The sequence below is a fragment of the Rattus rattus genome, chromosome 13 (assembly GCF_011064425.1).
Source record: "Rattus rattus isolate New Zealand chromosome 13, Rrattus_CSIRO_v1, whole genome shotgun sequence".
Lineage (NCBI taxonomy): Eukaryota > Metazoa > Chordata > Mammalia > Rodentia > Muridae > Rattus > Rattus rattus.
The window spans coordinates 46,140,649-46,152,358 of record NC_046166.1 but is presented as its reverse complement, the minus strand read 5'-3'; positions in this window follow the sequence as shown (position 1 = coordinate 46,152,358).

Sequence of the window (11,710 nt, the reverse complement as noted above, 5' to 3'; positions counted from 1 at the left end):
TTACAGTGATCAAGGCGCTACGGCGGCCGCAGAGGATCCAACCACGCCGGCGTTCCTGCGGCGAAGTCCCGGATGTTCGCGTTTTTTTTTTTCCCTTCCCCCAAATAGGCAAAACGCATTGAGACGCCCCCTGGTGGACGCGAAGGTCTCTAACAACTTCCTGCAGGTGAGGCTGCAAAGAGCAGGCCTGGGTTTGATGAACCAGATGTTGAAATGGTCAAATCTGTCTGCCCACTCTCTTTGCAGCGGACGGTGCACTAAGTTCCGGGCAGCCAGCCAGGCTAGGCCTGCACACAGTAACCGAGATTTGTGTTCTGTGGAGGCGTGGGTCAGAGCCTTGGCCTCGGGCAACTTTATCAACTACTTCAGCTCCGGAGTTGTTAATTGTACTGTACATGTTTTACTCGTGTATTGCGCATGAGTAATGCACAAGAAACAATTGAGGAATGATATAATGGATAGTTGCTAAATACTGGTTCCTATCACAAGTCTGTTAGCATTCTGTCTAAGCTCCACCCCACAGTTACCTGGTGACAGGTATGCCTGACTCACCATAAAAGGGGCTGCTTTGCCCCATCCTCACTCTCTTGTTCTTGCCTTCTCATCCCCTCTCTTCTCCCCCCCCCTCCACATGCTCTACTTCTCAATCTCCCTCTGTCTCTGTCTCCCTCCCTCCCTCCTTCCCTCTCTCTCTCTCTCTTTCTCTCCCTCTCCCTCTTTCTGACTTTCTCTGCCTCTACTACCTTCTTGACTTCCCTCCCCATTCCCTGAATAAACTCTATTCTATAATAATCTGTCGTCGTCGTATGGCTGGTCCCTCAGGAAGGGGGTGCCTCTGTGGGCCCCTGCCGAGGTACCCCGTTCCCCCATACCTAACTACACCTCCATAGAACATATCCCCCTCTCTTTACTTTTTGTAAATACATCAAGTGCTGAAGAGCCTTTGATCTTGACATGGAATACTAATCTGTCTTTCCCTGTAGTCTTGATCCAGCTACCTGCATATATCTTTTGCCTCCTTCAGTCTTTCCCACAAAGTTATGTCTCTTCCATTATAAACCACGCACCACTGGTACAGCTTCTGTGTGATCTTTTTCTTTTATAAAATAAACCAGTCCTGTGAAAGAAACATGAATGTTATTAGAATCAAGAACGGAACGGGCTCTGCCAGCACTTAACAAATACAAAACACTTACGAAGGACTGAGTCTTACCTGTTGTTGCCTGCAAGTAACTATTGTAGAGACATTTGAATACGCCAACATGGCTGCTCTGGCAAGGGATCACATCCAACGATATTCTAGGTCTGTGTGATCCAGTTGGAATGAGGCCGAGCCACACACCTTTAAACCTTGTGGCTGGAATCCAGACATACACTTAGTGCACACCTTTAATCCCAAACAACCATGTCTAATTGGGGGGGGGGCAGACAAAGTGATGAATCAGAGGAAGACTTGACAGAATATGTCCAACTCTCATTTGAATAGCACAGGACAGAGATGCTATTTCGTCAAGTCAGTCAGTGGGGAGTCAGAGCTATGAGTGCAGGGCAGTGGAGTTGAGTTCGTTCAGGAGCTCATGGAGTTCAATGCAGTCAGAAAAGGCAGCTAAAGCCAGAGAATGAGAGGGGTCAGAAGATTAGAATAGATTGCCAGAGTTAGTTTGAGGTCAGGCAGAGCAATTCATGAGACACTAAGAGAAGCCAGGTAGACTCAGTCAGCTTGGAGAGGAGTTTGAGCCAGAGCAGACAACCTGAACCAGGCAGCCAGAGTTCAGAAAGAGGTAGAAAGGGTGGGTTTATTCAGCCGCAAGCCGCTGAGATGGCAATTACATCTGGCAAATAGATATTTTAACAATCTATCACAAAGACACTGCCTGAATCCCAGCCTTGCACAGATGCTCCCTCAACCTCATACACGAAACACTTCTGCAAGGACTTCTTCCTATCCAGCAAACAGATACAGGGTCTGTTAATAATAACTCAGCCAATGATTGTTGCTTAAAAGTATCTTATTTAACTGTCTTTATCTTGTCTTTTCTGGTGCTGGGGACTTGGCTTTGTGATAAGAATGGAAGGTAAGAAGGTAGGAACAGAACATGCAGTTTAGAGCGAGCACTGGAAAGCCACAGAACCAGGAATGCCCTAGGTTTTCCCAAGAATACCAGAAGGGAGCTTGGTATCTTGTAACTCCTCGAAGAGCACCCTTACCTGGAGATGATCCCGAGGGCGTGGCCAAAGCTCAGGACACTAATCTCTTCTGGAACTGAAGCTTTGGATTTTCATGGTGAAATAGGTTTTCTCTCATCCCCAATTTTAGTCCAATCCATAAATGATGGTAGGGTTATGGTTTAAGGGAAGGAAATGCCACAGTAGTCTTGCTCAGAACTCTACAGAGGCCCTTAGTGAAGAGACACTTTCCTGTGGAAAATAAGATAGAATCTCTGTTCTTAGGTAGACACCTGACATCTTTTTTTTCCCCCTTCAAAACAGGGGACGTCTAGGTATCCTTGGCCGTCTTGGAACTTGCTCTGTAGACCAAGCTGGCCTTAAATCCTAAAGAGATGCGATTGCCTCTGATGAGACTAAAGGTGCAAGTCCACCATTGTCCAGTGAGACCTAACATTCTAGTTTTCCGAAAATATGGGTTAATACAGCAGGGCTTATCAATCATGTGGTTGAGACCACTCCTGCAAACAGAAAGGCCCATTTACCTTAAGCCTTGGCTAAAGAGAGCAGAGAAATAATTATCTCTGTAGAGAGATGATGTGCTTTTCCTCTCTGTAGACTTCACCATTGGGCTGTTGGCTAACAGAACTGCAGCTGACGCTGTTCTCAGGTCCGCTTAATTTTCCTGAGTTATGACTCAGAAAAGGGTAACTTTTCCTTTTCCTCTTCTCCATCTCTTTCAGCTCATCCTGAGCAGGCACTCTGGGGTTTTCCCCCTTTCTTTCTCCTGTAAAACCACCCCCACTTCCACCACTGGATGCTCACAAACAACAGCTTTCTCTCTTCCCCGAGACGATGTTAATACGTGTGAGGAAATGTACCGCTTCGCGCTCTGGGGTTTTTCTTTCGAACACTAATAGAATTGTCCTTGTGCTGTTGTTTAAGTTCAATTTTAAATTCTTTTATCCTGGGGACTAAGAATCCTGAGAGGATGCCTCAGTTTCCCTGTAACTTATGGTACCCCCGCACAGCATGTTTCTGGTAACACCAGTGTTCTGCCACTGAGCTAATCATGTTCCTGTCCTCTTCAATTTTGTATTTAAAAATTGCCCTTTGCCTCAGCCTCCTTGAGAACACCCACACTGTGCTCCGTAAATCCGCTGAAGAATCTTATTTTCCCCTAGACTGACATTCTCCTACCCTTATTTATTAGTTAATAACTATTGCAATTTCCCAATATTTAAAAAATGTCTTTATATATATATAGGTGGTTTGCGTACATGTATGTTTGTCATGTGCCTTGTGCCTGGAGAGGACAGACGAGGACACTGGGTCCCTGGATCTGGAGTTACAGGTAGTTGTGAGTTGCCATGAGGGTGCTTGGAATCAAACTTGGGTCCTCTGGAAGAGTAGCCAGTGTTCTTAACTGGTGATCCATTTCTCCAGCCTGTGTTAATGATCTTCCCCATGCCTCCATACTTAATCCTTGACATTGCACTGAGTTATTGGGAAAATTTTAATGCCCTTTTTTGCCCAGAACACTGTCCTTTATTTTTATATTTTCCTCGTTACTTTTCCAAGTTTCTAAGGCGGTAGGTGACAAGATCCTACTGGAGTTTCTAACACATGTCATTCATAAGAATCATGGCATCTCTACTAGCTACCTGCTCATGTCTACCTTGAGGCTCCTTTGACCTCCTTGAACTCTCTTGTGGTCTCTTTCACCCTTTTGTAGCTATTCTGTAACACACACACACACACAGAGTCCCTGTGTCATGTGTAGTATGTGACCTGAGCCTACAGTAGTAATTAAAACTAGACTAAAAGAGCCCAGTGCTATCCATGATACACAGACTAATAACTAAGTTAGTCATGTAGTAGAGATGCTACCCCAGGAAGTTACCCAGGTAGCTTGGGATTATACAAATGTATGGCAAATTGTTGGCAATGAAATGGTTACAGCTTATAAACTTGTTATTCCGTAAATTCTAACATTGTGGAAAGACACTAATGTGTTCGTGTGTGTTTCTGACATATTTTATTCAGGTCACATACCTTCAAGGTCAATTGCCAACAAAATTACTGTAGCACTTGTGATATCTGTGGCTCAAAGTGCTATTTAATTATATTTCATTTTCTTACACAATGGTTTCCTGCTCATCACTCATGTCTTCTCAGTGAAACAATACAAAAAAACAATTGTGCAATTGAAATACCTGGTACAGTTGCTCAAGACGCTGGCTCTCTGGAGCCAACTTTCCTCCAGGCAGCCAGGAGAGGGTCAGGACTACCTCTGCCCTGAGGAGTACATGCCACACAAGAGTGGACACGCACCTCCCGAGGATGGAGCCATTTCAGGCTGGGGCTCAGAAAGCACTCAATTATCGGAGACTTAGCAGGAGGATAAGTCAGCCCTGTGGAAAAAGCTGTAACTAATTTTTTCAAGTCCCTCCCTTTCTGGCTGGTGTGGGGTGGGGTGGTGGTGGTGGTGTGTGTTTATGTGTGTGTATCTGTGCCTATGTGTTTGTGAGTATGAATACATGTATGGAAGTGTGTGAATGTATCTGTGTATGTGTATGTATTTGTGAGAGTGTGTGTGAGTGTATGTAAGTGTATGTGTGTATATGTGTATAAATGTATGTGTATGAGTGTATGTGTGTGACTGTATGTGTATGTGTATATGTGTGTATGTGAGTGTATGTGTGTATATGTGTGACTGTATGTGTATGTGAGTGTATGTGTGTATCTGTGTGTGAGTTTATCTGTATGTGTATGTTATGTGTATGTTATATGTATGTGTATGTTATATGTGAGAGTGAGTGTGTGTGAGTGTATGTGTATATGTGTATATATGTGTGTATGCGAGTGTATGTGTGTATATGTGTGTGAGTTTATCTGTATGTGTATGTTATGTGTATGTTATATGCGAGAGTGAGTATGTGTGAGTGTGTGTTTATGTGTATATGTGTGTATGTGAGTGTATATGTGTATATGTGTGACTGTATGTGTATGTATGTGTGTGTATCTGTGTGAGTGTATGTGTGTGAGTTTATCTGTATTTGTATGTTATGTGCATGTTATATGTATGTGAGTGAGTGTGTGTGAGTGTGTGTGTATACAAAGTATGGTAAAAAGCACAAAGTGCTACTCGAAGAGCTGTTATTTCCTATGTTGTACTTGGCATCTGTTTTACCATGTGCTGCACCCTCTCTATTGCCACAGTTGATGCTTGGTCTTGTAAATGTACTTTAGAAGGAATTAGGAACTCTTATCCCATCAATTAACTAGAAAATAGGTTGTTTTAATTGTTCCCAAATCACAGACAATTCAAATAACTATCAGAACATGGGGGATGGACTGAGAGAACAGAACTGGTTTTGAAGCGGAGGGGACAGTAGAGAAGAGCAAACATCGGCTTAGAAGGAAGGTAGTGGGGTAGCGTTGGAGGACCCACTTGCTCGGGGCCCACAGATTTGGCTACCATCCTCACTTGTAGCATGAATGAGAGCTACCAGAGGCTCAGACACTAAGGATGTCTGATGTCTGCATTGCTGAAACCACACTTGGCTGAGTTCCAGACTCAGATTTATGTTCATTTCCGTGAGTGTGGCCTATCCAGGCTTGGTATCAGATGCTTGGATTTCGTCACTGGAAATTCTGGTTCAGGGACAGGAGAGGTTGCTCTGTGTGTAAAGATGCTTACTGTGACTCCTGATGACCTGCCTTCAAGTCCTTCAGACCCACAAGGTGGAAGGGGAGAGCACTGTCTCCTGACCCCCACATGTTCACTGTCACATGTGTGTCTGTGTGTATTAGTTAAAAAGTAGGAAATGTAAAAACTAAATATGATTCAGGGCTAAAATATGATTCAGGGCTAAGGCTGGCTGTGGGCCAACAATGTTTTTAAAATTTGATGTTAAATTTGATACACCATGAGAATACAGGTCTGGCCTGTTCTGCTTGACCTTGCATAGTTCTACCCTTTCTAGTCTGTCTGTTACCAATCTAATATTAAGCAGGCCACCTACAAGCAATGAGCTGAAAGTGTATGCAGACAGTCTTGCTGGAGGTCCAAGCCTAGCCTGGGCTGTCAGTTCCAATATTTGGAAGCTCCTCCATCTCGCTTTGCTTTCCAGTTCTTGGGCTAGCAACATTCTTATTCCTCCCAAAGCAATGGCTCGCCTTCTGTTCTAGGGACTCTCAATTCCTAAGGTGCATTTTCTAGTGCCTAGATGCTTTTTCATTTGAAAAAAAGAAAAAGAAAAACTCGAGAAGTAGGGGAAAAACAATGCTTCTTAATATCCCACAATGCACAAGGTGGCCCCTACCCACTGAAGAACTGCCCTATAGTGACAAGGGTGTGAAACTTGCCCCTGGGCTCCACCTCAGACTGTCTTTTGCCAGCACTCATTCTGCCAGAACAGTAAGTAGTTCGCATTCCTGCCTGTCAAAATCACCTGGGTCCTCGAATATTTGCATTGCAGATTTCCAGGATCCAGCCTTAGAGATGGAATCTTAGCAGGTCAAGGACTTGGGCCCACAATTTTCACTGTACTGAGTGCTCTAGATAATTCTGAATAAAGTGATAGGAATTATCTGTTGCACATATCCTTACCTTCCCTGCTTAAGCTCTGAGAATGGGCCGTGCTACCAGCTCCTACACAGCTTCCCTTAAATCCATAGATAAAAAAACACAGACAGAGTTGTTCAGTTTCAACTTGCCTTTGGACGCAATTGCTGGGTGCTAGCTACTATCTTCCACTGGGAAAAGTGTGTTATTTATTAATATTTTTATATTAATATTCTTACCACACCTTCCATCTGTCCTAAACTTTAGTGGCTCAGACACGTCCAGCCCCTGCTAAATGCCCCGACCATCCATCTGTAGGAGCAGCCTGTATGACCACTCCATTTTGAGATCTCACATGGCTCTTCAACCCTTCTCCATCAGAAGCATGGTGAAACTCTCCTCTCCTCCATTGTATCTGTCTCTTTTTCTCCAGGGACCCAGAAGTCCCACCTATTCCTTCTGTCCAGCAATTGGCCCATGGCTTCTTCACTGACAGATCAAGAACCACTGACAGCATCAGAACCACCCCTACATCTCATCTTTTCTGTCCAGTAAAAAACAATAATAAAAAAAAATCCCTCTTCTTCCAGACATAAATTGAACAAAACCATAATAATCATGTAAATTATACAGTATGATATACAAATGACATCCAGTCCATTATATATGTCAATTATATAAAGTACTATACCATTATTCCTAACTTAAAACTTAAAACCTCTAGATTATGTTTAGATTTTAGCCTGTAATGCCATCTGAAAACCATATCTTCTACTCTATAACCGTTCTTTCAATGTTAAACAGCTTGAGTTTAATTATGAGACTAAAGCTAGTCTTTAACCCCATCAGAAATCTGAGAATGACTTAAACATTATTACCTGGGTAGATAGGAAGCACCAAGCATAGATTCTCAAACTTAAACAACTGTAGACAGCCGACTAGCTGGACAGCCCCCTAATTCCTCACAGTGTTGGAGCATCAGTCTTTAGCCTTCTGGCCCAGGATCATCTGACAGACCTTTGCAAGGCAGACTTATTAAGGACTGCTTGCTCTGTCTTGGCAGAGCCAATGGCTGACTATTCTGCATAATGTGTCCTTTTTGTGGACATTATTTTTTCTGCAGATGAAATTGGCAATTTCTGCCCAGTGGCTACCTTACCACAACAAGCAACCTCACTTGGAGGTGAAGTTGTTCATTTTTTTCTTTGAATCTAGAAGGGGATGCTGTCAGAAGCAGGTATGTCTCATGGTCAATTGATGTGGATTTCCGTTGTGGTTTGCTCCGGAGTTATCTGTATTTTGACGCTAATTCCACTGCCCCAAGGATGGCTGCCTAGTCACATACTCAGGATTCAGGTGACTTCCCCAGAACCTTCTCCCCATTTAAGTTGTAAAATACAAGTGTGGGCAGGTACAGGATAGAAGGAGGCCTGTCATTGGATGAGAAGGAAGGATGGGCAGGAGGAAAGTTTGAAGGAAGAGGAGGAGACTGGAACGGAAAGGAGGAAGAGACAGGAGGGAGAGGGAGAGAAGCCGCGGCGGGACAATATGGAAGCTGATGTTAAGATTCCATGTTGTACTTTTACAGGTTGTTATGAATGTTCTTCAATGTTCTTCAGGGATGGATGTATACAGGGCTTTGTATGTTTAGGTGGGCAATTACATCTTATCAATTGGATCAAAGGTTATTGTGTTGTGTGTTCTCTCATGTGCAGATTTAAGTGTAAGGGAGTGTGGGGCGGCTGGTCTGGGCTGCCACAGAGTTGGAATGTGTGCTTCTGACATCTTGGGACACTGTGGTGACAGACCTAGTGGGGTTAAAAGACAGTTTTATTTTTTATATTTTTACAACAACAGATTTCTGATGTTTTTGAAGACTATCCATCTATAAGTTAATCTGAACTGTTAAACCTTGACTACTCTTAGCTATTTCTAGTTGAAATATATCAAAACACTCTTCTATAATTAAATCAGAATCTAACAAACCATGATTTTGTTATCTAGCCCTTAAATTGCATTGCTTAATTATCTAAAAACAGTTTGTAATAGCAGTTATTAGAAGGACTGGGTCTAAGATTTGTATTCTTAAATGAGTTGCATAGGCACAATGCCTATCTAAGAGTAACGATATTAATCTCAGATTTCGTATAAATATAAGAAATTCATACCAATGAAAACCTTAAATCTGTATCAAAATAAATTCTGTACCAATGTAAGAAATTATAACGATTGCTACCAACTAAGATTATGGCTACACAATCCATCTCACTTATTTCTTCCCTGTTCACAATTATAACCATTCCCAAATTACCCCTTAAAATGACAATTGCTCTACCATTGTAAAATAACTATCACCAAACCTCCAAGCCCAGGGAATTGGGGTGAGCACTCTCCATAACCATAACTCCTTCCTGCTGAACAGGGGCAACAACAAATTCTTTAAAGGGGTAGGGAGGGGTAGGAAAATTAGGAAATTCGGTTAGAGTTCAGAAAGTGAGCTTTAGTGTCTGTTATCCAGGCTCTGTATGCTTAGAAGGCTCAGGGCTTGACTGAAGTTCTGACTGGATCTGCCTGAAAGGTTGAATGAGGCAAGACGACCTGCAGTCTATGACAGTCCCCAAAGCAGTTTTGGGCAGCAACTGGAAGCAGGGGTCCAAGCAGGTCAATTCAGCCTGTCTGAGGATGAATCTCGCCAAAGCTGTACATTCTGTAATATATACATCTCATGACCAAAATTGTAGTACCATTAAGATATCCATATGGATTGTGCAGGGTACACAGACTAGTTAAGGATGATGAAATTCTGCTCCTTGTTTGAGCATGTAAAAGACAACGGTTTTTTTATGAGTTAATTTTTATTAATAATCAATTATAATAAGCCGTCGTTCAATTATCCTCTGACAAACATGGCCCACAGTGATGGATGCTGGTTAATTTCCTGCACCAAACACCAGTTTGGTCTGTGAGACAATCTGCCAGATGATTGAGAATACTGCAACAATATTCTGCCTTCTTGCATGGCTTTGTAGTAGAATGTGTTCCAGGCTTCCTTGTTACCTCATGCAGCCTCAATAGTTCCCTATTTCAGGGAACTATTTACCCTTGTGTGCAAAATCAACTCAGTTCCTGATGAAATAATACTCATTAACAATTGGCATCAATCTGGGCGTGGCGATGGACATGAAGACACACATCTTTAAACCTAGCCCTCAGAGACCGAGGGGGGGGTAGATTGCTTTGAATTTAGAGCAACATGGGTTCCAAGACAGCCAGGGCTATATAGTGAGACCCTGCCTCAAAAGGAAAGCATCAAAACTGGGGAAGGGTCACTCCTCTCCAAAGACTTGTTTGATCTACAATGATGCATATACTCTCTAAGACAGGCAGGCAGGCAGGCAGGCAGGCAGACAGACAGATGGGAACCTCTCCATTCTCTGAACACTGCCTGGCTCTGGAGCTTACAATGGTGGAGAAAGACATGTACAATTAATTAATCACTGAGACTGGGTCTTACCATGTAGTCTGGGTGTCCTGGAACTGTCCACATAGATCAGGCTGGACTTGAATTTACTGACGTCTACCTGCCTCTGCCTCTGGAGCACTTGGCTTAAAAGTATGCACCACCAAACCTGCCCCATCGAGCTTTCTCACTAAGGCTGTTAGATCACTGGTGTCAGACTGGGAGTCTAGCAGATGAAGAACACATGCGTGTAAACATTCCCATGTGGTCTATATTTTCTATGTGGAGAAATCCTGTTTAAAGCAGTAATGGCATAAACATACATTCTGGCCAAATATCTCCTAGTTTACCAGTTTGTAATAGTGACATTATCAGAAATAAAATTGTCCACATTCAAGAGTATTTGGGTAGTACAAATTGAACTCAATGGATATTTTTTTAGGAAAGAGAACACAGTGTTGGGTGGATTGGGAGGTGGGAGTGGACCTGGGAGGGGTTGGAGAAGAGAGATGAATATGATCAAATTGTATGCATTCTCAAAGAATTAGTAAAATATTATTAAAATAATAAAAATTCAAAAACAAAATAAGGTTACACAAAAGTAATCCTTGGGAAAAAGTTCTCATCCCTAATATATCCTGACTGCTCATATTTTTCCGATTAGAGTTTCAATACTTTTGTGTTTAGGCTCAGTGCCTCGGACTGCTTTTAAGTACGCGTGGAATTAAACATCATATACTGTGTCTTTAGAAATTTTTACTAGATTTTTTTATTCTACCTTCTTTTTACCCCTTCAATTTCCATCAATTCTTAGTTTGTTTGTTTGTTTTTCTGTTTTTCTGTTGTTTTGTTTAGTGCACACCGACTAGTTCCAGTATCAGGAACTAGCACCTTGGAGTTGGTTTCATTGGCTGCTTTTTCTTTTGAGTGTATTTCTTTAGATATTGGACTTAACTGGTTTGCATCCTAGATTATAGGAACTCTGGATTTTGTTTTGTTCTGTTAGAAAACAAACAAACAAAAATACATTATTTTGCGTATTTTCTGTATTTGTGTGCTTTGCCGCATGCATATATGTGCCAGGTGCTTGCGGACGTCAGGAGAGCATCAGATCCCGGTAACTGGAGTTACTGATGGTCGTGAGCCATCATGTGGGTGCTGGGAACGGAACCAGGGACTTCCACAAGAGCAACAAGTTCATTTAACCACCCAGCCTTCTCTCCAGGCCCTTGTGGGAGAATTCTGATTGTTTTATTTAGAAGGTAGGTAGCTTGATTAACCTGTCTCCAAATTCAGTCTTTTTATTGTCGGCTTCAGTCAAGTTTCTTTTCAGTTCTGGTTTTAGTTTGGCTTCTTTTGGGGAGGATTTTGTTGCTCTTTTTCTGTTTTTTTTTTTTTTTTTAAGACAGAATCTCACTGTGTACTTTAAAGTAGGAACCCACTATGTAGCGGAGTCTGGCTTAAAACACGCAGGAGTCTGCCTGCCTTAGCTTCCTGCCTGCTGGAGTTGTGCA